Raw genomic sequence first — 27189 nt, 5'->3', positions numbered from 1 at the left:
TGGAATCAAATCTGACTGTATTATAAGCCTATGTGAGGGCAACTTTTAAAAATGGCTGCCGTGTATAAAATGGGAGCCACGAGTGCAGGACGAAAATGGCGATTTCGAGGTGAAAACGCTGCTGGAATTGAGCGAAAATGCTCATGCTTAGTGTATTAGTCATTATCGGTCTTTTGATACTAAAATCGTACTGCTGTGGCAAAGTAAATTACATGGGTCCAGAATTTTTAGAACCACAGTACTGAAAATTCTGGACCCGTGTTATAAACATCGTCGTATCACAACGATTTTGGTATCAGCAGACCGGGAATGATTAGAATAGTATGCACAAGCATTGTATTCATATTCGGGTAACGAAATCACCCGAATATCAGAGTTTCCGTCCTGAACCCTCGTGTTCCATTTAAACGACAGCCATTTTATGATTGCCCTCACATAGGCCAATGTCTAATGCTGAAAACGAGTCTGAAGGACACGTACATCTTTGCTGACTCCTCTGTGACCTGGGCAAGCTGACTCCACTGCCTGAAGCCAAACCTGTTCGGCCAGTTTCTTTCCCAGTGGCCGAATGAGATTAGTATCAAGGCACAACACATCATAAACCTTTCATCACACACAAACCATGCCTAATCTTACACACACCTGTCCCTGTTTCTTTCTTTATGACTTGCTTTACAAGGAGGAGGTGCCCGTTTATATTGGGGGTCCGTCGATATCTGATGAAAGTACTAAGCCTTGCCGGGTAATTGATTGAGGGCTGGACAAACTGAAATATGGGCTTGTCATCATAAACCTGCTATTTCTTTGTAGTGAAAATATGTGAATGGTCAACTGTAAAATAAGGAATGTTTGCCTAAAGCATAATATTTTGTATAAAAGAGAAGGTTAGCTTTGCAAAGAGAGCAGTCTCCTGAGAATATACACCGTGTTGTACTTCTAGGATACCTGTTACTGGCTGCAGGCAATAAACAAGATCTTTGACTTCACCAAGAAAACTCTGTGTTTCTGGAGTCTGAAACAGGAAGGACTCGAAGTCTTAGGGTGTGTTCCCTGGCACCGCTGGGTTCTGAAAAACCCAGTACTTCAGTCCTGTTGTGGAATAGTAACAGTCTCAGGGTGCTGAGTAGGCAGAGGAAAATACTAGAATATTTAAAACACTCTGACTACAATGTTATAACATTGTAGGAAACAAACTTACGTCAGGAGGAGTGGAGTTAGATATTAAAACACCAGAAATGGATCAGTCAGTTTGCATGCACAAACCAAAGATATTGGTAAAAGGTATTGCTATTCTTTTCAAGACCTCGGCACTAATCAGAGTAGAGAACTATACTGCAGATCCGGGGCAGGTGGCTGGTAGTAAATACTAAACTACATAGGATAGGATATACGTTAGTGGAATACTATGGGTCAAACATTGAGAACCTCATTCCCTCCAGGAATTGCATGGGCAATTAATGAAGACAGAGGTAGCAGATTACCTGGTGATAGGAGGAGACGTTAATGTTCTACTGGACCCTGTTCAAGACAAATCCACGTCAAAACCAGCAGTTGGATCAGGTAGGATGTGGGAGGGTGTCCACCACCTGATAAGGGATCTGGGCCTAACAGACATTTGAAGGCAGAGATCAGGACAAGAGAAGGTTTACACATACCACAATAAAAAAATATGGGCAGTACTCTAGAATATATTTCTTCTTGATAAGTAGAAATCTGAATCCCAAAGTAAAAGAGGTAGTACATTTACCAGAACACCTCTCCAATCATTCGGCAGCAAAAGTGGAGGTTGAGTTAGAAGGAGGGATGGTTCATGGAAGGTGGAATGCAAATAGGTCATTATTTAATGATCCGGCGATAGTTAATCAACTTAAGGAAGACACATTAGAGTTTTTCAGGGTGAATGAAGAATCCGCCCCTATCAAAGTGGTCTGGGACACTTATAAAGCCTATATCAGGGGAAGGATAATAAGTAGTACAGCCTTTAGTAGGAAAGTTCATGAGTCTAGAGCAAAGATAATAGAGGACAGGGTAGGAGCATGTCAAAGAGAACTGGCATGTTGTCAGGATCAGGTACAGGTTAACTGTACAAATAAACTTACAGAGGAAAGAGAAAAATTGGCCGACTACTTGGAGGTTTGCATGAAAAAGAGATGAGAAATTAGTAAGTTGGCCCATTATGAGTACAGGGAGGGATGTGGTAGGATTCTTGCCTGGAAAGCTAGGGTAGAAAGGACAAAGAATGTGATTACTGAAATAGTTATAAAGGAGAAAGGGGAGCCTTGCTTAGATGATCAAAGTATAGAGCAGGCTTTTTTGAAGTTTTTTCAATCTTTATATTCAGAAGAGATCTAAATTTTAGAAGAGCAGATATCTAGCTGTCTCTGAGGAATAAAGCTTCCCATCTTATAGTTCGACCGACAACAGGGTCTAATCCAAGAGATAAGCTCAGAGGAAATAAGTAGAGTAATGAAGGAGTTGAAAAAGGGTAAGCCGCAGGACCAGAATCCTTACCAAGTGAGCTATACAGGGAACTAAGGGCCAGATGTACGAAAACCAAGATTTGCGATTCAGTAATCGCAAATCAATGCGAATCACAATTACAGAGCTGCAAGTCGGTATGTACGTAGGAAGGGAACACCAATTTAGCGATTTGGTGGTGGCTCACATTGCAATTTGCGAAATCGCAAATAGAGACTCACAAAATTGTGACTGCGATTGAAACCGTCTCACATTTTGCTATCCGGAATCGCAAACTGCGATTGAGTCACAATTAGCGACCGGGGAGCAAAAAGAGAACAATTTCTTTTTCTGGTGAGGGGTAATGGCCTTTGAACCAGGAAGTGGCTTCCATGACTATGGGAGGGGCCTATTGCAAAAAGAACAGTTGATGGATGGAATGTAGACCAAATCAAACATTCACCCGCAGTCACAGATCTGGGTTTAATCCATCAGTTTTTGTGCCCACCATGCCATTCCAGATTGGACCCAGCCATATGCAAATCAGTCTTGACCCTGTTCCCCATGGGAACAGTCCAGCCTGAACTGCCAGGCCACGTCCTCCCTGGACCAGAAACAAGCATCCTGGGACCGGTTTCAGGGTATCACCCCTCTTCAGCCAGGCTAGCTTGAATCTGGTGGCATAGTGAGCACAGGACCCACATCTGGGCATACCCTTCCCACTTGGGGTGACAAATGGAAAAAGAACAGTTGATCGACGTGATGTGGGAGGAGCCTAGGCAGCACACACAGCAGAGGCTCACAAAGTAGAGAGGGGCAATTGGAGCCATGGCTAGCCAAACCAAGGAGGCAAACACAGCAGGGAGGAAGAGAAAGTTAAAGTTCTGAAAAAGAGTTCGAAATACTCACTGAGTGCTGCTCACATCACGAGGTCCTGTTTGCGAGGGCTTCAATGACTGCATCTGAGTCAGAAAAAAAGAAAATATGGCTGGACATACAGGGCAAAATAAATGCAATTGGAGTCAACCATCGCTCCATTGATGAAGTCCGCAAAAGGTGGCATGACCTCAGGTCCATAACGAAAGAAAAGGTTGCAGAGCGGCTGATGGAGGCACGTGAAACAGGTGGGGGACCATCCACAGCACCACCACCCATAGCAATGGAAGTATGGTGGAGACCACACCGGACCGGAGGCTGTTGTGGGAATAGGGGACCTGGATAGTTCAGCACCCAGAACCTCAAAAAGTAAGTAGCACATATCACATGGTCACACTTGTCAGGCCAATATGCAGACATAGGTACTGACAGGGTATCCATTGTGTCCCATAGGTCTCCCTCAGGTATCCACCAATGACCCTGTGGAGAGAGGTGATTATGCCAACATTTCAGCAGAGGAGGCAGTCAGCATTGACACAAAGGTGTGCAACCCACAAACCATAGCTGGTATTAACCCCGTACCCATTGAAGACCAAGATTCTGGCAATCAGGTTGCACAGCTGCCTCCCAGTCCACAGATGGGTGAAAGCCACCCACAGAGAGCTGCAGTGCTTGGGCATAGAGGGTGTCATGTGTCTTGCGAGGCGGGCAATGAGGACAACAGTACTCAGCTTTTCCTGAGACTGGAGACATCCCTACTCACCAGTCAACACCTACAAAACAAACAGATGTGATTAATTAATATAAATCTACAACAGATAAAACACACTCTAACACAGGGATTGGGGAATATGCAAACATAACTGCCCAACATGAATGGCAACATTGTCAGCCTCACCACTGCCATCAGTGATCTATGCAGGGAAATGGTGGCAGATCGTGCCCTTGTAAGGCATCAGGAGTGCAGCACTGCTGCACGAATGGACAGGCTAAGTCAGTCCATTGGCCATCTAGCCACAACTACTACATGCCTGTCACAACGCACAGTCACCCTTCAGGTGGAATTGGGACATTTTGCTGGAGATGTGGCCAGGGGACTAGGCTGCATTACTGAAGCTGTGGACCTACTACAGACTTCCCAGGCAGCAAGGGAAACAGGTGACACCCCTTAGGACAGTGAGGAGATGTCCAGATGTCCAGTGTGAGCAGCATTTCTGCTCCAGATGGCCACATCCTGCGAAGTAGCAGTTCCCGCCAGACATCTGTGGGCCAGCCAGGCACAGACTATAGTGGTCGTAGCCATAGAATGCTGTGATGTACAGAGTTTTGCTATACTTACATGCACATGGCTTAAATGTGTTAGGTGATGTAGCCACATTTTGTTTGATAGCTATAGCAAGATGCATGCCACTGTATTCCTATTCATATTCACATAATGCAATTCTGACATTAAAGGATATTTGTTAACAAGAACATGGCTATGTGTGTTTGACATTTGTGAGGGTATCAGTTGTCACTTACCTGCCAAAGTAATGGGTTGCAATGTGATCACGTCGCCGTCTGCCCTCCATCACATGCTACCATCCCCAGGCTGTCGTAGCAGCGCCTCCTGCTCCTGCTCCTCGTCCTCGGATTCCGCCTCATCAATGGTGAGATGTAGCCCACGCCTGGTTGCAATGTTGTGGAGGATGGCACATGTAGCCACAATCTTGCATGCAATCTCCGGGGCACACTGGAGTGCACCTCCACTTTTATGCAGGCATCGGAAATGGGATTTCAGCAGGCCGAAAGTCCTTTCAATCACGGCTCTGGTGCACCGATGTGCAATTTTGTAGTGCCTCTCATTTTGATTGGCAGGTGTTAGGTATGGGGTAGGGATCCATGGCCTCAATGCATACGCACTGTCACCTGCATAATGAAGAGACAATTGTGAGCTTGGTTTCACATGAATATCCACTGACACATATTCATGGCATTGGTGTTACTACACAGTACCTGATAAATATCCTTCATCAAACTCCCCATGTTCTAGGTGCTGCTGTATTCCACTGTGCTTAAAGATATATGCATCATGTGTGCTCCCTGGGTATTTTGCCACTATATCGGTTATGACATGGTGGGCATCACATACCACCTGGATATTTAATGAGTGAGTATGTTTCCTATTGCAGAACAAATACTCCAAATGTGAAGGTGGACATATGGGTACACGTGTCCCATCCACACACCCTAATACATGTGGGAAGTTGGCAATTCTATAGAAGTTCAGTTTGGTGTTGTGTATCTCCTCTGCATTCCTAGGAAGGTAAATGTATTTTGACATGTGTGCAAGTATGGCATCTATGAACCTTCTGAAGAACCGTGAAAGAACACTTTGAGACACACCACCAGCGACAGCTATCACCCCCTGGTAGCTACCCGAAGCCAAGAGATGGAGTGAGCACAACACTTGCACATGTGTGGGGATAGAGCAGCTGCGCAGGGTATGGCTTTCTAGCTGGGGTTTGAGCAGTTCTATGAGGTCTAAAATGACTCTGCTGCCCAGTCTATATTCGTCATAAACTTCCTCCTCTGTTTGTTGAAATATGGTCTGCCTGGTCCTGTATATCCTCTCCTGTCTCTGCCTCCTCCTCCTCTGCTGGGAAGCCTGGAATCGCCTCCTCCAAGCAATCACGTAGAGTGCAGCCATTTTGGAAAACCCTGATGCCTTCTGGGTCTGCTTTTATACTTTGGATCTGCTTACCACCTGTTCTGAATCAGTGCTAATCTGGCTGTGCAAAATAGCCTATTTGCGACTTGTCACAATTTGCGACTGCCTTTCACATATGGTATGTGAGTCGCAAATTGCGATTTCATATAGGTGACTCACAAATTCCAGTCGCAAACATTTGCGATTCGGTAATGGGTTGAAACGCTATTTGGGATTCGCAAATGGCAGTTGTACATACCATTTCACTTTTTGCACTGTCGCTAATAGCGCTGCGACCCATTTGCGGGTCGCAAAACGTTCGTACATCTGGCCCTAAGTGAGGAGCTATCTCCGGTCATAACTAGGTTGCTAAACACCATATATAAGGGCATCAGTGCCCAACCAATCTCCTCGGATGAAGCTGTAATTAACATACTTTTAAAACCTGGGAAAGACCCCAAAGCCTTTGAGTCATATAGGCCTATTTCCTTGCTAAACAATGATTATAAAATTTATACGCATGTCTTGGCTAGAAGGCTGGAGAAAGTGTTGGGGGGTTTGAAACATGCTGACCAGAAAGGGTTTATGAAAGGGTGACAGTTGCAAGAGCTGACACATGATCTAATAGCAGCTACAGACATAGTAAAGGAGGGAAAACTACCCTAGACAATAATGGCTTTTGACGCAGCGAAAGCTTTTGACAGAGTAAGGTGGACTTTCTTATATGCAGTAATCAACCACTGCGGACTGGGGAATCGCTTTCTTAATGCGATCAAGGTAATTTATAATCAACTGAGGGCTAGGATTTAGATTAATGGTAATGTTACTGATAAATCTCAAATACCGAGAGGAACACAGCAGGGTTGCCCTTTATCACTTTTTCTCTTTAATCTATATATCAAACCCTTAGCAGTTCGGTTGAGGGAGGAACAACAGATTATCCCATTTAAATATTGAGTTTGGGAGACGAAGGTGGCATTATATGCAGATGACTTGATGATCTTCACGCAGAATAGCAGAAATGCCCTCCCGGTGAAAAAAAGATTATGAGGGATTTCGGAAGGTTATCCCGGTAACAGATAAATCAGCAGACAACTGAACTGATGTCCTGGAACACCAAATCTTGTAGCTTGTTGGAGAACAATGAAATCAGATACTTAGGGGTGCAAGTGGTTAAGGATATAAATCAGATGGCGCACATTAATTTTAGTAAACTTGTAGTAGAAACAAAGAGGCTCTTGAACTCCTGGGCTGGTCTTTCACTCTAATTTATTGAAAGGTGTAACTTAGTCAAAATGAAGATACTACCAAAGTTTACATTGTTTTGTAACGCCATCCCACTTGAGTTTAAAACACACTGGCTTAACAAGCTTCACACAGAATTAATCGCTTTGTATGGGCTCAAAGAGGGGTGCGTATTGCTTGGAAAAAACCATGCAAGAAAAAGGTTGATGGAGGAATTGCGTTACCAGATTTCCAGCAGATTTCACCCTGTACCGTGTGTTAACTGAAAGCCAGGAGGAAGGAGGTGCACACTTCTTATTTAAATGTAGTCACCTCAAATATTTTAAGAAGATTAGGCTAAAGACACTAATATTGGTGTGTAAAATATGGACACAAGTTAGGAGGATTTTAAAAATCCAATATTACAGCTATTTCCCTCCAATATGGAATTCTTCAGGCACACCAGAGTGTCTACAAGATGCTTTTGCGCTTCCCTCAAAAAATGCGGGGGTAACAATGTGGGGACAGTTGCAAAATGAAGGGGAATTGGCAACGTGGGATGAACTTGATCGACTTATGGGACAGAAGATATTGAAGTTTAAATATTACCAACTAGCCAGCTGGGTAGGAATGCAAAGAGATTTCGGACTCGGAGAAGTTGAAAGAGAAAATAAACTACTGAGTCCGATTTTACAGAAGAAGAAAGTGTCTAAGTGGTATTGGATTCTGGTGCAGGGGTAAGATGGGCCATTAAAACTGCCAGAGGAGAATTGGAAGTCGGACCTGCTGGAGTTGGAGCTAACGAATACCTGGCAAGTATCTATGTCTACACTTTGGCAAGTGGTCAAATCCGCCCCGTTAAGGAGAAATCACCTGTTTACAGTTCATAGGGCATATTGTTCCTAGAAGAGGCTTATGAAGCTAGGAGGACTAAGGAGAATGTGCTGTCTAAAGTGTGGTCTAGAAGAAGCTGATGATGTGCATCTATTTTGGCAATGTCTGAAGGTTCAACTCTTCTGGCAAGAAGTGGGCAAGATTTTATCAGATATTTTCAAGAAAGAAATGTAAGCCTGGCATTAGTCATATTTTCTATCCTGATGGGTGAAGGGCCCAGCACTAAATTGGGGAAGTATCAGTCATGGTTAATTTGTATTCTGATGTTGGTTGCACGCAGAAAAATCTGCAGGAAATGGTTATCACCTGAGACACCGAATGCCCTAGAGTGGGTCACGTCGGCACAGTGGATTTGTAGTGTGGACTGCACAGATGGGACACGAAAGAGAATGATGATGTGGGATAGTTTTCAAAAATATTTGCTGGATTAGAGGTCCAAGGATTAAAGACAAATCAACATAGAGAGAAGTACAGAGTGGCACTCTGGAAACCCCAATATATTGAAGGATGCCTCACTGACCTGGTCAGTGAACTGCTCTGCCACCCCGTAGCTCCACCGGCAAGTGAAGCCCTTCTGTCCCTGAACTCTGACCTCTGTCAGTAGTTCGAGACCCTCCTCCACCCGCAGGCTTCTGCCTGCGCCTCATCCCTGGTGTCAAGTGGGAGAACTCTGCTCTTCTGCTGGGCTGCCCTCTGCCTCTCTTCTCCTTTCTCCTAGTTTTGTTTTTCTTTTGTGTGCTCTGTCTTTTTGTGACTTTCGCTTCTGCACTTTTTTATATCTTTTCCCTGCTCTCTCCTCACTCTGCTCACTCTTGCATCTCTCTTGCTCTCACCCTCTCTCTCTCCCCGCTGCTGCTGCCCCGCCCTCTCCTCTCTCTTGCTCTCTATCCCCACCGCTGCTGCCCCCGCGGCCCACCCCCTTTTTTTGCATTGTTTCCTGCTTCCGTCTCCCAGTTGTCCTCTCCTCTCCCCTCCCTACTTAATGGCGGCCGCTGCGTGGTAGGGATTGCAACCTCACTTACCTGGTCAGTGAACTGCTCTGCCACCTCGTAGCTCCACCGGCAAGTGAAGCCCTTCTGTGCCTGAACTCTGAGCTCTGTCAGTAGTTCGAGGCCCTCCTCCACCCACAGGCTTCTGCCCTGGTGTCTAGTGGGAGAGCTCTGCTATTCTGCTGGGCTGCCCTCTGCCTCTCTTCTCTTTCTTCCTTGTTTTTTTTTGTGTGCTGTGTCTTTTTGTGCCTTTCGCTTCTGCATTTTTTTCTATTTTTTCCCTGCTGTCTCCTCACACCACTCACTCTCGCATCTCTCTTGCTCTCCCTGCTGCCCGTGCGGCCCCGCCCCCTCCTCTCTCTCGCACTCTATCCCTGCCACTGCTGCCCCTATGGCCCCACCCCCTCCTCTCTCTCACGCTCTATCCCCGCCGCTGCTGCCCCCACGGCCCACCTCCTTTTTTCACGCTGTTTCCCACTCCCACCTCCCAGCTGTCCTCTCCTCCCCCCTCCTACTTAATGGCAGCCACTGTGCAGCCAAAGGCACACCTAAGGCAAGCCCATCCGCGACCAGAACATGACCAGCGCCAGGACTCCTGGACCTGCCACCCGCCGCCTCTACACATCAGCAACACTCATCGCACTCAACCAAGGACACAACAACAACTGCAAGCAAGCATCTCCAGGCAACACACACGGTCCCTTCCACTGCCTCCACTGCCCCAAACTTGAAACACCACCAAGAACCTGGACCCAGCACAACCCACCCACAACAACTCTTCGACCCCGAAACCCCTGAAGTGCATCCTCCTCAATGTCCGCTCCCTCCATAAACACGCCGCCGAAATCTGGGACCTCCTTGACAGCACCACCCTGGATGTTGCATTCCTCACCGAGACCTGGACCAACACCACCTAAGGCCCAGACATTGCCATCCCACAGGGTTGCAAGATCTCCAGAAACTACCACCCCAGCCGCCCTGGAGGGGGAATCGCCATTGTACACTGGTCCAACCTCCCCCCCGAACACACACTACAAAGGCTCAAAAAAATCCACAAGCCTGATGGAACACCTCCATTTCAAGCTATAGACCAACCCGACATCCACCATCAGGGGAACCCTCATCTACCGCCCCCCCCCGGACCTCCTACACCATTTGCCGACTCCATCACGGACTGCACCTCCGCACAAGCCATCACAGCCACCAACTACACCCTGCTGGGAGACCTCAACTTCCACCTCGAGAATCTACAAGACTCCAACACTGCATCCCTCCTAGGCAACCTCCACAACATAGGACTCTGACAGATCGTGACAGAGCCAACACACTCAGCAGGACACACCGTTGATCCCACCTTCACAACAGGAACCTCCGCTACCTTCAGCCACACCGCGGATTCCCATGGACAGATCACTAATGCATCCACTCACCGTCATCAGACCCCCAACTCCAACCTTCGCAGAGAAACTGGACAAGAAGAACCGATGATCAGCTCACCGCCACCCTTCCTCGTCATTGCCGCCCCCACCATCGCACACAATGACGACCCACACACCGCAGCACCCACCTTCCACAAATGAATCACCGACTGTGCCAACACCATAGCCTCCCCTGAAAAAAAAGAACAATAGCACCCACGCAAAGAGAGCCAGCTGGTTCACCCCCAAACTCTGAGAATCTAGACGCACTTGTTGCCCCCTCGAGAAAATCTGGGAAACACCAAATCCCCAGAAGCCCACAGTAACTTCAGAGCCGCCACCACTGCACACCACCAACTCATCAGAAACACCAGAAAGAAAGCTATACAAGAAAGCATCTCCTCACAAGCACGCAACAGCAAGGAACTCTTCAGCATCATCAAGGAGTTTACCCAACCCAACAGTGAAACACCAGACATCCCACCCTCACAGGACCTCTGTGACAGACTCAACACCTACTTCCACCACAAATTCAAGACCATCTACGACAGCTTCAGCAAGGACAACCTACACGCAGAACCCCCTCTACCAAACCCTAACACTAACAAACCAACAATCTCCACCTGGACACCCCTCACCACCGAAGATAGCTGATAACAATGAAGTCCATACACTCCGGGGCCCCCACAGACCCATGCCCCCACCACATCTTCAACAGAGCTGCGGACACCATTGCCCCAAGCTCCGCCTCACAATCAACCACTCACTGGCAGCCGCCACCTTCTCCAATGACTCGAAACACGCCGAGATCAACCCCATCCCCAAGAAACCCTCGGCAGATCCCACCGACCTCAAAAACTTCAGGCCCATCTCCCTACTTCCATTTCCTGCAAAAGTCATTGAAAAAGCAGTCAACAGCCAACTCGGCACGTTTATAGAAGACCACAACATCCTCGACGACTCCCAATCCGGATTCAGGACAAACCACAGCACCGAAACAGCCCTCGTGGCTGTAAAAGACGACATCCACTCCCTACTGGACAAGGGATAGACGGCAGCACTCATCCTACTAGACCTCTCGGCGGCATTTGACACAGTCTCCCATCACACCCTGATAAAAAGCTGGCATGAGAGACAAGTCCCTCGATGGGATCCAATCCTTTCTCTCCAGCAAAACTCGAGGAGTGACACTCGCCCCCTTCCTCGCAGATCCCACATCCACCACCTGCAGAGTGCCCCAGGGATCCTCCCTCAGCCCCATGCTGTTCAACGTCTACCTGGCCCCGCTAGCCACTCTTGTCAGAAGCTACGGAATAAACATCATCTCCTATGCTGACGACACCCGACTCATCCAATCCCTCTCCAACGAACCCGACAAGGCCAAACACAACTTCCACAAAGGCATGGAAGCAGTTGCCAGCTAGATGAGAAATAGCTGCCTTCAACTCAACACAAACAGAAGTACTCATCATGGGCCCTCAACCCAATGCATGGAATGAGTCCTGATGGGCACCCACCCTTGGAAACCCACCCACCCTAGCCAGGCTAGCCCGCAACCTCGGAAACATCCTGGACCCCGCCCTCAACATGAACCATCAAATCAACTCAGTCACCTACACCTGCTTCCGCACCCTCCAACCCTAAGCAAGCCCTTCAAGTGGATCTCCCTCAAACATAGAAAGACCGTCACATATGCCCTCATCACCAGCAGACTGGACTACGGCAACACACTCTATGCCGGAATCAACAAAAAACTCACCCGCAAATTGCAAAACATCCAGAACGCCACAGCCAGACTGGTCCTTGACCTACCCCGACACTGCCACATCTCGCAACACCTACGTGCAATGCACTGGCTACCCATAGAGAAAAGAATCACTTTCAAGATCCTCACCCATGCATACAAAGCCCTCCACAACACCGGACCAGCCTACCTGAACCAACGACTCAACTTCCACGTACCCCACAGGGCCCTACGCTCAGCCCAGCTTTCTCTTGCAGAAGTACCCCGTATCAGGAAAACCAGAACAGGAGGACACTCCTTCTCCTACCTCCCAGCCACCACCTGGAGCGTCCTACCTATCCACATAAGACAAACTACCTTCCTCCTCAACTTCACGAAGGAACTGAAGACATGGCTGTTTTAAACCACCTCACCGGTATATGGTACACCCACCCGCCCCCCACACCCAAGCGCCATGAGACTCTAAAGGGTGAGTAGCTGTGCTTTACAAGCACCAATTGATTGATTGATGCCTAATGGCAGGGTGGGACCATGTATGGAGAAAATACCCTGATTGTACCTACAATGCGTTGGTGCCTCCTGTCTCTTATGAGGACAAAAAAACAAAGATAAATACCCATGTCAATAATCAGACAACATAAGATGGTATCAGCAGTTCAATCACTATCAACATTGTTTAACAGCTACAAACATGATATATGGTATTGAAATTACAGAGTCTTGTGTTATACAAAGCAAGATTGTGCAGCAGCTGTCATTGTATTTGTGGTGATCATGTTAAGGCACTGTCTGCATCTCATAGAACATCAATAATACCCAAAGTGTGACAGAAACTCTGTGTTCCACTTCTCCCACAGGCAACCTTGCCAATATCACCATGGACAGGATACCAGAGACTGCCTCAACCCCCCTGGATGAAGGCCCCAGTGGGGACAACACCCCTGGATGTGTGGACACTGAAGAGAAAGGTGGCCCATCAGGATTGTATCATCCATTGTGTGCCCCACAGTACAGGTGCCTGCGTCTCCTCTTGTCAGCCCTGACAACGATGGTCCTGCCACTACTGGGAGTGGGCAAATTGTGTGAGGATCACAGGTAAGTGGGGGTAGGGTGTGTGGGAAGGTTGGTGTGGGCCAGCGGATGGAGGCTCAAAGGGACAATACTGACCAGAAAACCATCTCTCAAGTCTTGGGAGCATACCAAAGTTCCCAAGGCATGGTGGGCCAGGTAATCACCATGATGGGGAAAAACCAACAGCTGCAGAGGGACCACCACCAGGAAGTCATGCAGCAGTGGCAGGCACAAAATGCCTGCGTGGCTTCTATTCCTGGGGTGCTGAGGGACATCAACACTACCCTGAGCAGCCCTGCAGCACAACATCAGGCCTCTTCCTCTAGTAATGAATCTTCAGGCCCTTCAACATCTGTGGCTGTTAGTTGAATTGAGGCCCTGCCAGGGGAATGACATGCCTCAGACACCCCATCCTTTGCAGCAGAGAAACCCCCTGCAAACATGAACATCCACCCAGACATCCAGGAGGAGCAGATGTCAAGACTAATACTACTGCCAGGAAGTAAACCTTTCCTGACTTGTTCCTCTTGTGTGCCACAGATACACCCTGTTGACTGTTCTTTAACCAAACTCCGTTTTTTCATTGTACAAGGACAGTGGCAGCTACCCTCATGATTCCAGTCACCGTGACTGAAACCTTCACTGTTTATATTGTGTTTTTGTTAGTTACTAGTCACTCATCTTGTTTTATTGTTCACAATAAATCACACTTAAACACAGGTCCTGTGCATGTGTCATTTATCAACTATGTACAACTGCTATGCATGGCAACTCTGCTATCAATATGCCCCTCTGTATTGTACAACCTATGTTATGGACATCACACATGGACTCTATCAGCAGGAGATTCATTTTATTAGGATTCCAACATGGACTGATTCAAAAATTGTTGTATGCTACACACATAGAATATAACTGATAGTAACATCAGAATGTTTGCTAAGGTGTCAGACACTGCTACTCCACAGGATACAGAAGTTAGGGACATGTCAGTCTTCCTACAAGCCAGAAGGCATACAGATTGGGCCTTCGTATCACCTGGCAAAGACTTATCACACAGCCATACCTTAGCTTTCTAATATACATATCCCACAGTACAGACAGATATCAGTATTGATGTCCCCAGTCCGGGAACCTTTCACTTACATTGGTCACATACCTGTAGGCTTGGGACTCACCTATGTCAGTCCACACAGACATGCACAGTGGTCTGCAAAGTAGGAACACACTGACAGCTAGGCCCACGTTAGGTTATATACAACAAAAACCATTTTAATGGTAGAGGCTTTGGTTCTACATTTTCAAATGGAATGGGACAATTTTAAGCACCATCACATACATGTTGTTTGGGAGAAGTTTCAATATTAGAAGTCTTGGGGGATGTGAGGGACAATTTGCAGAATTACTTGCTGGACCCCATATTGCCTGTGTGAACCACTTAACGCCACCCATCACCCTTTTGTTTCTTGTTTTGAAGTGAAGCTCAACATAGTACAAATAGCATGCCTGCAAAATGTCTATTCCTGACACCTTTTCTTGAAGAGAACAATAAGAATCACACGGCGAGCAGTGAAATATTAGTTGTGCGCTATTCAATAGGTATTATTACTGGAAAGCGTACAAGTCTCCTTTAATTTTCGTCAATTATTTAAAAAAACCTATTAACTTAAACTGGCAACTAAGACTCCATATATTTGTACATGGTTTTCATAGTCATTTTAGTTGTCGCTGGCGCTTCGCTACCCCAGGGTTTATTGGCAATGTCTCATGGTCCTCAACCTGGGCCCACAGCCCTATGTTATCTTGAAATTCCTCAATGGAATTGTTTCACCCCAAATCCAGCCCTTATCCTTTCACTCCATGACTCAAAATAATGTGTAACAAAATGTAAGGATACTGCAACCGACATCTCCATACTTAAAAGCTGAAATCCCAGCCTATCTTCCCAACCCAGTTAAGTGGGAAACATCCACCAACACACTCTTCCTCATGCACAACCTTTCCTCCTCATGGCCAGAGCTTTCACTATCTCTGTCTTCCCCCAATTTCACATTTGCTGTGTCCTGTCTTCTTTCTCCGTCTCTGCAACAGAGGTCTCTTTTTTGGTGGAAGCATTGAGCATTTGTCATTTAAAGCGTCTCCTTCTTTTCTATACCAAGGATGTTTCATACCTCATCCAGGGATGTAATTAAGAACATGTTTATCTTGACAAATGAAACTTTAGCAAAATAGATGCTCCCATCAGGAGGTACATCTTTAACCTGAAGAACGTCAGTCATTTATGTAGATGATTTGCATCTCTGGAGAGTTTAGGAGACTTTTGCTCACATCATAACTTTCCCAGTTTTACTCTCTTTCAATTTTTAGGTTCAGATTTACGTACAGCCTGACTGGATTAGGTTTAAGCTATCCCAGTATGACTGTAAGTAAGTCCTGCCTTCACACTACCTGCCTCAGTCGCAGTTGGAAACTTCTGAATCAAAATCTTATTCTTCTGGAACTTATTCCCTAAGTCATCTTGTTTTGCTTGCAATGTGAAGTGCTGTTGTTCTAGGAAGATTATGTAGGTCTGGAGCTGCTGCTGGTTGGTAGTCCTGTCATCCACTTTTTTCTCACGGAACCCATCCTTCCTCCCATATCGTAGACATACTTTTATTATTCCTGTGGGCCAGATTTTAAGAAAATGCTTTCAATTTAAGTAAACTGTTGCAGGGATCCAAACAGAACACTCAGGGCTGAGAGTACATGTGCATTGGTCTCTAGTAAGAAAGAAATAGTGTTGGTCCAACATCACATCCATTATTTACATAGCTAAAGATTCTACTCACAAGTGCTATATAGCCCCTCAGAAAAGCTCACTGTCTCCTGGAGAATATCTTGGAAATCTAGAGCACCCTTTAAATAGTCACCCACTATGCAAATATTTCAGATGCCTTGATTTCCTGAGGTGTCCTGACCTATACATACTCATTGCAGTCCACCCTTGCTGTGCACCTCATAGTGTAAACAGCCCATTGAGATACTATGAACAGTAAAAGAATACACCTGTTGAGGTGCCAGATAGTGATTCTTTCAGTGCTCTGAAGTTCTCCATACAGTCAAAGCACTCTTGGGTGGCAGCAGGTCCTCTGTGTGACCTGCATACCTTTCTGGTACAAGAGGTCAGCTCATTTGAACCCACCTAAAATGGGAGAGATACTCAGTTAGTCGAGCTGTCTTTTGTGTGCAGTGCTTTCAAATTGCCACAAGTGCTGCTCTGAACACCCCAGCACAGAGCAGTATCTCAAATTGTTGATGCAAGGCAACCAGTCAAGCCATCTGAGCCACCCACTGCACTATTGTAGAGGGAATGTGCAAGTGTCTCTTGAACAGATGCATAAAACCTGTGTCACTTACATTGGTGGCACTGCTCACACTAGGGATTAATCTGCCTTCCACGTATCTTTCAGATGACAAAGACTGAGAGTAACTGATTCAACCCACACAGCAATGAATGCTGTTTTCACACTCGGTGCCTGATTACGACCTTGGTGGAGGGGATTACTCCATCCCCAAAATGACAGATATCCCGTCTGCCGTTCTACAAGTTCCATAGGATATTATGGAACTTTTAATATGGCAGACAGGATATGCGTCACGTTTGGTATGGAGTAATCCCCTCCGCCAAGGTCGTAATGAGGCCCTCAGTCTTTTCTTCAAATCACTCACAAATAAGTTGACCTAAAACAAGGTGGAGGAGATTCCTCACCCTGTCCCTTAGGAGGGTCAGCATGGGACCCTTTTATGGTGAGTCATCAACATGAACATCTTGACTTACCACTGGCCCACCAGTACCTCCCTTTGTAAGAAAGAGCGGCCAGCCTTTTTGCATCTTCAGTTCTTTGAAACCCTTATCTGCTGGCACTCCCAGTAATAAAAGTGTAGGAAATTGTGTTACTGGTTAAAGAGATGAAACCATACTCAAGCAGCAACCACAATTCTTGTCAGGGTGAAATTCAAGCAAACCCCAAATTAAACTGTGCTCAACCCTCTGGTAACTTGCCCCAAAGCAGGCAAGCTTAAGTGAGAGGCATGTGTAAAGTATTTATGCAGCACTTCAAACAGTAATAAAGTGAAAACACAACACAAGAAAATTCCCACACCAATTTATCAAAATAGAGTACAATGTAATAGATTGTTTAGCACCAAAGTAAGAAAAATCCAATTGATGGAACTGGAGATACGCAATTTCGAACATTTAGGGTATGTATGGCACCTAAAAGCACAAAGCACCACTCCCGGTTATCTGACTGTTAAAGACCAATTGAAAATCACAAGCTCATGCTACCGCAATGCAGCATGGGCCAGGCACCAGGTTAGTCCTGCTGAAAAAGCTACCTTCTAAAGTCCTGCACAAAAAGTTCTGTTCACATTGGAGGAGGCAGCCAGGAGGTGCAGGGTGAGGGTCATGGGTAGTCATCGCTCTAGCATGAAAAGCTGGAGGGGCATCATGAACGGTCGTTGCTGTAGCGCAAATATCCTGTCGGCCATCGCCGACCAGTCATTGCTAGTGATTTATGTTGGTGGTCACTGCGAGCTGTTGATGCTGTAGAGTGAAGTACGGTCATTGCAGGTAGTCGCTATAGTGTGAAGAGTCGGGTTCATCAAAGTTTTGCATTGGCAGTTGGCATGGGCAGCAAGATCTTGGTGTGAACAGATCTGTTCACTGTCGCAAGGAGCCCAAAACTTCAGGATTTCTCCTTTCTTTGGAAGGAGCTCAACTGATGCCACACCAAAGGTCCAGGACCTGAGGGGCACCTCCTGGGAATCAGGAACTAACTCCAGCAGAGGTCAGCAGGGCTCAGGCTGATCCATTTGCAGGTACAGGCAGCAGGTCAGATGGGCAGATGCAGGGAGGCCTCTGGAGCTTGTTATCTCCCTGTAGCTCAGAACAAGAGGTCAGTCAGCTGACACCTGAAATCACTTCAGCCTTGGATGAAGGGTGCAGGTCTTGTTATCCTTCTCAGCAAGCAGAGCAATCCTCAAGCAGTAGAGCAGTATGGTGTCCTTCTTCTGTAATATCCAAAGAGCTGAAGAGTTGGGTCAGAGAAGATAATAATTACACTTGGTGCCATCTTTGAAGTAGGAGATGATTCTAGAAGCCTCACGTAGGTTTTTTAAATTTCTTTCCTCTCTGCCCTCAGCTTGTATGGGGGCACAAAAGACTAATGCAAAGAACTCTTTGTGAGTGTGCCGAGGCAGAGGCTTTGTGATGTAAAAGGGTAGTAGGTGACAGCTCTGCCCTCTCATTACGTCAGAGCTGCCCATTCTGCCAAAAGCCATTTCCCCATTGTATCACTGCCTGGGAGTAAGACACAAAGGCCACCTAGTCATGTGATCAAGGATACAGGCTGCAAGCATCAAATGGTTAGGGCAAGAAAATACCAACTTTCGAAATGTAGCATTTTCTTAATTGTGACTTAAAGTCCAACTTATACTTGAACTTACCTTAAATGTTACTTTAAGAGGATTTAAAATTCCAATTCTTTAGAGACCAAAATTGACATTCCAACCTACATCCAACTGAAAGTTATCACTCATTAAATGTAACAAGGTAAACCTATGTTATCCTAAGGGAGAGGTAGGACTTGAAGTAGTGAAAAATGAATTTAAGAATGTTTCACTACCAGAACATGTAACAGTTAAAAGTACACTCCTAGCTTTCTAAACATACTGTACTCTGCTCTATGAGCTGATTTAAGACCTACCCTAGGGGTGACTGATATGTATTAAAAAAGGAGGTTTAGGCCTGGCAAAAGGTTTACTTTGCAATGTTGAAATGGCTGTTAAAACGGCACACACAAGCTGCAATGGCAGGCAGGCATGTTTAGAGGACTCTTAAGTGGATGGCAGAATGTGTGCTATAGGCCCACTAGTAGCATTACATTTACAGGTCCTGGGTACATGCTGTACCACTTTACCAGGAATTTACGAGTACATTGAATGTGCCGATTGGGTGTGAGCCACTTTTACCATGTTTAAAGCATAGAGCACTTTTGCACTGGTTAACAGTGGAAAAGTGTGCAGAGTCTTAAAGCCAACAAAAGAAATTCAGCAAAAATAGGAGGAGTAAGGTAACAGGTGTGAGAGTGCCCCTACAGAAACAGCCAAGAAAGGGTCAAATCCAACACCAGGCCTCTGGCAACCAGACTGCTGGCTACTCTCCTCATTTTTTTCTTCATAGTTATGATGGTGGCCACCATGTAGCTGGGCACCAAATGCACATGCCTCATTTTGAAGCCAAATGCTCTCTTAAGGACCATCTGATGACTGCCAGTGGGGATGCACCTACCCTATGAAGCACCTGTATCAGCTTGGACCCTTGTGCAACTCCCCATCCTGTGCTGACATAAAAGCTTCTGGCTTCTGGTACACACATAATGGTCACCTCTTTCTTCTCTGTCGACTCCATTAGTCCCCGAGGTAGGCATCACTTACGTTTCTTGTTGTTTTTGTGAGCGCAGAACCCACCCACATGTTCTTCCCAGTGCGCAGTTCATTGTTTCCCATCAAGACTGAATGACTTTGTCATCTTAGCTTAAAGGCTTTGTAACTTTCCCTCCTTCATTCTTTGTTGATAGAAGGGCCCATAACCATTGCATTCATTTCCTCCCATACCCCTTGAGGAGCAGGATTGATACCTCTAGCGCCCCTTTAGTTCTCCTTAAGGACTTCTCTCGTGAGAGATGCAACATCTGGTGAAAGCGGCTGCCTGTCAAAAATGTTTGTGGTCTGGGCAGAAAGCAGCTGGTTTAAAAACTGCTTTCATTTTGTAGTGCTCCGTGCCCCACCCACTAGTACGTAATTGGTAAGGGTCTTTACTTTCAGATCAAAACATAAGGGCCTTGTCAAAAACATTGATCTAATCAGATGGGTACACCCATCGATTTCTCATGCTCATTTCTAAGAACGAGAGGTAAAAGGCAAAGGCTTGATAGCTTCTAACCACATAACTGGTGAATGAAGAGGCTGGGCCTTGGAGGGATTGCTACTTGTCCGACAAACCCTGGAGGCAGTTATTTCACTGCCTGCCTAAAGAAGAGGAAAAATAAATCTGTCACTCTGCTGAACTACATTATGACCTCTTGCTATAATTTTTCTATGTAATATTTCAAGTTCATACAGTTTAAGTAGCAAGCAAAAACATTTAAATGATAGGAACAAGAATGATCAGGTCTTAAATAGAAATATTTAATAAAACAAGTAATAGCTTAAAAACCACTTCAAAGTTTTGAACTCGTAGCAGTGGTTCCAACCCCTGTGGTTCATGAAGAGGGTACATTGACTTCTGATGGTTAATCTGTTCCACAGGATAGGGCAAAAGTAGAAACATTAAGAAAGGCTTTTGTGGAGAGCAGCGTGACCCGCAGAGATGAGACAAGGGGTTTTAGGCCCTCATACATTAACAATAGAGCAAGTAACTGTTCCCTCCCCGTCCAGGATATACTGCTCCAAGTAGATATGTCAACCAAGGACCCATCCCATAGGAAGCCGGAGAGACTCCAGGTGTGGTAGTGGGTAGAACAGAGACAAACCCAGGCAGCGGCAAGCTGTTATTGGCTACAGACGTGTCACATGTGGGCCCAGGTTGAGGAGCTAGGCTACCCTTTTGTATGGAGGCAGGGCCAGACCCTGAAGTCAGCTAATTAGCCGTCAGAATCTGGATATCAGAAGGCATCAAACTTGCCACTCTCCAATACTCATCCTTGAGAGGGTTAGCGGGAGGAGACTAGAATACCCTCTTCCCATATTAATGAATGCACACCAGTTTTGACAAGATGTGCTTGACACTAAGGCATGTAATGCCTCATTTGTCCTTACAGGGAGAGTTTTAAGGTAATTGCTCTGGAGTAATGCAAGTAATTTCAGTAATGTATGCTTTACTCTTGTGATGTGAAATTACTGAAATTATGCTAGTTTGAGAAATTAAGAGTATTTTGGAGCCAAAATCAAACCACAGGAGTACAGGAACAACAAACTAAGATAGAGCGAGTAGCTACTAACTACTGCTGTTCTTGGCCTGTAGCATTTGGTGCTATTTTCGAAGCACAAAATGCACATATGGCACATTTTTGACCCGAGGGTGTGTTTTGTAATAAGAAAAGAGCCCAAAATGCTTGATTACGTTATTCACATAATTAGGACTAATTACAGCTAATTTTGAGGTGATTACGAGTGAGTACACCTGAGAGAATTACACCAGGTATGGCAACCCCTAATTTAAGGGAAAGATGGTTTCTGGATTAGGGAGGTATGGAGGTAGGTTTAAGGGATGCACTGGAAACCAGGGTAGTGTAGCAAAGCCTTCTTATTCTTTACAAGTGAGAGGAACGTCTAATACTGTTCTTACAACCAGAACCTCTGGATGACAATAGTGGTTAATCTCTAAGAAGAGAAGAAAGTGAGCTAACCCTTGTAAAGAAGAATATCAAGAGTGCATTCTGTGTGAAGTCTAACATAATCTCCTTTGACTGATTATTACACATTCTATGAGCAAATAAGGTCCTGGCAGGGAAAAAGCGACTCACTGAATGATTGGAGGGATATATGGAAAACATAAAGAACTGTAATTTGAAAATAAAAGAGTACTGGTTAATTCTCTAAATATAACAGGGGCTATCCTTTACTGATTTTCAAAGCACAGCTTCATTAGAAGATAATATACTTCCTATATAAACCGGTGCTCACAATTAATTTACTGTAGGATAACACTAAAAACAGTCCAGCTTTACAAATATATTTTGAATATGAATCCATAAAAGATAGACAGTACTTTAATAGTCAAAGGGAACTAGAAACCATTTCCAAATGAGACTAAATAGTTGGCCTTTGAGTTGGCGTGAAACCTTTTGGGCCTGATTCACAAAGGTAAACTTACACTTTTAGCCTAAGTTTAGATCAAAAGTGTAAGTTTGGAATTCACAAAGGTAGGTTATGAGGAGTACCTTTACATCTGCACTCAGGGTGGATGATCTGCACTCGGGGCAGATGATCGACATTCGGGGCGGAGCATCCAGAGTTGTGCCAGAACCCAATGATTGGCAATAGGAAGTGACACAGAAGAAATGCAAGACAGGAAGTCATTGATGCAGGCAGCCATTTTATTGTAATTCTGAGTCATCCTCTCCTACAGATAGGATCCTCTGCCATCCTGCTGCTCTGTACACCCTAAATGACCCCAAGATGGCTGAGGAAGTAGATGAGAAAGCACCCCCCTTCAGTGACCAAGAATTGGACGTCTTAGCTAAAGAGGTGCTGGATCATTACCCTTTGCTTTATGGGGGCCCGGAGGACCAGCTGAGCAATGCAGCGCGTGCCCGGCTCTGGGAGCAGATAGAGCAGTGCTGTAGTGCAGGGGGCAATCACCACCAGTGGACCAGGACCTGCTGCAAGTGCTTGGAGGACCTGAAACCTTGGGCCCAATGGGGGGCCCATGAACTGTTGGGCCAGTCCTCCCTGCCCCACCTCGCGCCACTGTATAGGAGGGTCCTGAGAACAGCCTGGCCGACCCTCCATGCTCATCTGGAGGAGCTGGAGCAGCAGAGACCTCGTAAATGCAGAGGCTCCATACTCTGTATGGTAGCATGGTGTGAGTGGTGACTGAGCTGTACCAACATGTATCACATGTCACCATGTACACCATGTACAGATGCTGAACAATTGCGTTTTGTTGAATATCTATGCTATGGAGTCTGTTGAGGACAGAGTGGTGGGATACTGTATCAAACACTGTGGAGAGGTCTAGAAGGATCAGAGCTGTTGATTCTTCTTGGTCAAAGAGGGTCCTGTTGTCATCCGTGGTGGTGATCAGTGCATTCTCTGTGCTGTGGTTGGCCTGGAATCCTGATTGTGAGGTGTTAAGAAGGTGGTTTCTTTTGAGGCAATCTGTGAGCTGTTGGTTGATGGCTTTCTCAAGCACTTTGGCTCAAAGGGGAGCAGGGAGATTGGTCCGTATGAGGTCGCTGGGGTAGGTGGAGGGTTTCTTTAGGAGGGGTCTGACCTCTGCATGCTTCCATTCATCATGGAAGGTTGCTGTGGAGATGGAGGTGTTGAGGATGTGGGTTAGTTCTGTGCTAATAGTGTTGGCTTTGGGGTTGAAAAACTGGTGGGGCCAGGGTTTAGAGGGTGCCTGGGAGTGGATGGATGAAATGATGGCTTTGTTGGTCTGTGTGGTAATCGGGGACCAGGAGGTTATTGTGTGGCTGGTGTTCACTGCATGAGAGATGTTTTCTAGGCTGGAGGTGGAGGGTTGGGGTTCTACATTGTTGTATTTGGTGGTGATCATGCTGTGAAACTAGTCTGAGAGGGTGTTACAGAGTTCCTGGGTTGGGTGGACCTTGGTCTCTGTGGCTATTGGGTTAGAGATTTCCTTGATGATTCTGAAGAGTTCTTTAATGTGGTTGGCTGTGGTGTCAATGGGGGCAGTGATTTCTGCTCTTTTTGCTGCCTTGATGTGATGGTGGTAGTGGTTGTGGGCTGCATTGTAGCCACCTCTGTTGGAGAGGTCCTTGGTCATGCACCATTGTTTCACGTGTTGGTGGCAAACGCATTTTTGAGTTTCTGAGCTGTGCCGGATTGCACCAACTTGTTGGCTTGGAGGTGTTGTTAGTTTTAGCTGATTTCAGTGGGGTGACTATCGGTGGATTTGGTGATCCAGGTGGTGAAGTTTTGGACAGCCTGGTTGAGATCGAGGTCTGCCGTGGGCTCGTTGTGCGGTGCCTAGGGCCTATGCTCATTGGGTTTTGGTTACCTTACCCCAGCTTCAGTGGGGGGTGCTGAGGTGCTTGGAGGTGGTGTACTCGGAATTGGAGATGGTAAAGTAGATGATGACGTGGTCGGTCCAGATGAGTTCAGTCATGTGGGTGAAATTGATTCTGTTGCTAAAAGTGAAGATGGCATCCAGTGTGGCTTTGGACATCAAGAATCTACTTAATGCACATTTCCGTATGGGGTTTTGTGAATAGCCATTTCACATACTCTGCAGATGTATGATTAGCAAATTATTCTGCATAAACACGATTGGCTTTGAGAACTGTACCCTTTATGGCTTAAGTTATATCACCTACTTTGCCTGTTCTGAGATATGCACATCCTAAATAAATTAACTCTTAGTCTGTTCATAAAGTTATTATCAAGTTTATGTCCTCTTAAGTTGTAACCATCTTTCAATAAATATATATCAACTAAGACCATAAGATTCACTGTAGTGTAAATTACTACTGACCAAGTTGTAGCATATTGGTTTATGGACAATGGCCTGCATACTACCAGTGAAACAAACAAGGCACATTCTACTGGCTGAATACAAGACACGTGCAAAAAGCAATTAATGACATTCAAAACCAGTTGATGTATTAATGTTCTCCAGGATGAGTCAGATAATCTCTAGGCAGTGCCCAACTTAGAAAATGCCATATTAATATTTTGCTGACTTTTGTCCATGATGCTCAGTTTTGTAAAGTAGTGCCAAGAACATTCTGGAAGGAAATAAAGAAGATTTGGGTGTCTTTCCCCTTTCAACTCAATCTCCACACTGCTGACATCCAGCTTTAAATATTAATTATGTATTGGTATGTGATTTTGGCACATATTGATAATAGATCTCACCCATCATTGATGACGAACGCTCCTTAATCATCGGACAACTCTAATTGATGTGGGCTATGACACATTGTTAAGGATAAGATATCAGATTTTAATGATTATTTTTTTATATCGAGTGAATACAATAAGGCTACTGCTATTGACACACTATATAGATATTTAATTTAAAAGTCAAATAATTCAGTGCCTGGAATGTGAAACTATTAACACATGGTTCTGTTCCATGGATTCCAATTTATTTATTGTGAGAAAGTGTTCCTTGTTGTTTTGCCACTACCATTTTTTGCTAAATTTTATTGCTGGAATTTATACTCTGCACAAGGGAGCAGTGCTGTTCAGTGTTCAATGTTCGAACCCCTAAAACATGAAAAAATTAGCTAATACCTGGTTGGCATGTTTAACTATTCTGTAAGGCCATAGTATGTGGTGTAGAATTTACATCCATAGCATGGAAATGTAAATGTCACCAGTGGACTGCAGCACATATTGTGACGTCTGCTAGTGTGACAAGGAAGACACAGGCACACCTCTGGGCTGACACACAGGTTCTGCACAAGGGAGAAGGGTTTCTCCATCTTGAATTTTAGGAGTAAGGTACATAGTGGGATTGTTTGCAGCAGAGCAAACAGGAACTGCTGAATAACCTACTAAGATTGCCTTGGGGAACGTTTACCCCATTGGCTATTGGTTAGTGAGTAGCTAGGTGTCACCCCCACTCACTAGCTGGTGCCAACTATAAATGTCGTACCCAAAGGCTCACTCCCTAGAACAACTTGTGAGCCTTCGGAATAACAGAGGAAGGACAGCAGTTTCTGTTTAATGTCCTTGAGACCTGAAAGGCTGGACTTGCCCCCACGTTTCCTATGACAAACATGTTGAATCAAAGGGTGAGTTGACTGATCTCCTGTTTGGCTGCTGTGACACAACACACTGCAAGACACCTTTTCCTAAAGCGTCCACTTGACCACTTGCAACTGGTCTTGAATGGAACCTTGCTTGTGGCCTCTACTGGGATGAGTACTGAACCCCTAAGTGTTGTCCCTGAGGTTCTGTGACCCTTGGCTGTGTCTAAAAGAAAAATTCTGACTTCCAGCTACCAGAGAACCGAGACCAACCACCTGAGCCGATCAGGTCCAAATGTGACTTCACTGGGCTGAAGAAGCAGGTTTCCCCCGCTTGGAGCTACCCTGCAGTAGCATATCCATTTCGTCAGGCCATCAGCGTGAAGGTATCTGGTCCTGTGGAACTCATTGCTGGATACAGCCTGCAGCCTTGTTCTGCTGGAGGATTCTGAGCCCCTAAAAAGAGACCAAGGCATCACATGGAATTCGTGACCAGGTGAAGGCTTGAAAAGTATCCAGATTATGGTGGGCATTTTGACCCTGGCGGTCTTTTGACTGCCAGGGTAAATATGGTGGTCCCAGCACCAACAGGCTGGCAGTGCAGACTGCCAACCTGCCACATCTCCACTCATACCGCTGGCGGTATTAGGAGCCGGCCTTCCGACATGGTTTCCGCGGCGGACCCCCTCACCTCCACACTCCTTTCAATCACATTGCCCTCCTCTCCCCACCCCCTTCAGTCACATTGCCCACCTCCCTGCATACATACACGCAGACACCCACATACACCACGCACACACCCATTCATAAACACTTGCATTCACGCATTCAATCACATGCATCCATACACGCATTCAAAAGATCCATACACGCATTCACAACTACATTCATACACGCATTCAATCATGCATACTCACATGCATCCAAACACGCATACTCACACACATCCAAACACGCATACACACTTACATGCAGACACGCACTCACGTCAACATTCAGACACGCATGTGACCACGCATTCACACATTCATGCACACATGCAGACACCACACACTCATATACACACAACTACCCTCCAATCCTCCCATCCCCCTCCCCTGTTGGACGATCACCTTAACGGTTCCAAGGAGAAGGTCGTCAGGCAGGCAACGGGAAGAGGCGCTTCCACTGCTGGCAGTGCCCTACCAGCAGGACACCACCAGTCCATATTATTGCCATAATATGGCTGGTGGAGTTCTACTGGTGAGGCTGGCTGGGGGGGACCGCCAGAGCGCCTCTGCCCCCCAGCACGACTACTGCTGGATTTCTGCTCAAAGTGTGGTGGAAATCCGGCAGTACCCAT

This window comes from Pleurodeles waltl, chromosome 3_1, assembly GCF_031143425.1.
Source record: "Pleurodeles waltl isolate 20211129_DDA chromosome 3_1, aPleWal1.hap1.20221129, whole genome shotgun sequence".
Taxonomy (NCBI): domain Eukaryota; kingdom Metazoa; phylum Chordata; class Amphibia; order Caudata; family Salamandridae; genus Pleurodeles; species Pleurodeles waltl.
This window is presented reverse-complemented; position numbering follows the sequence as displayed.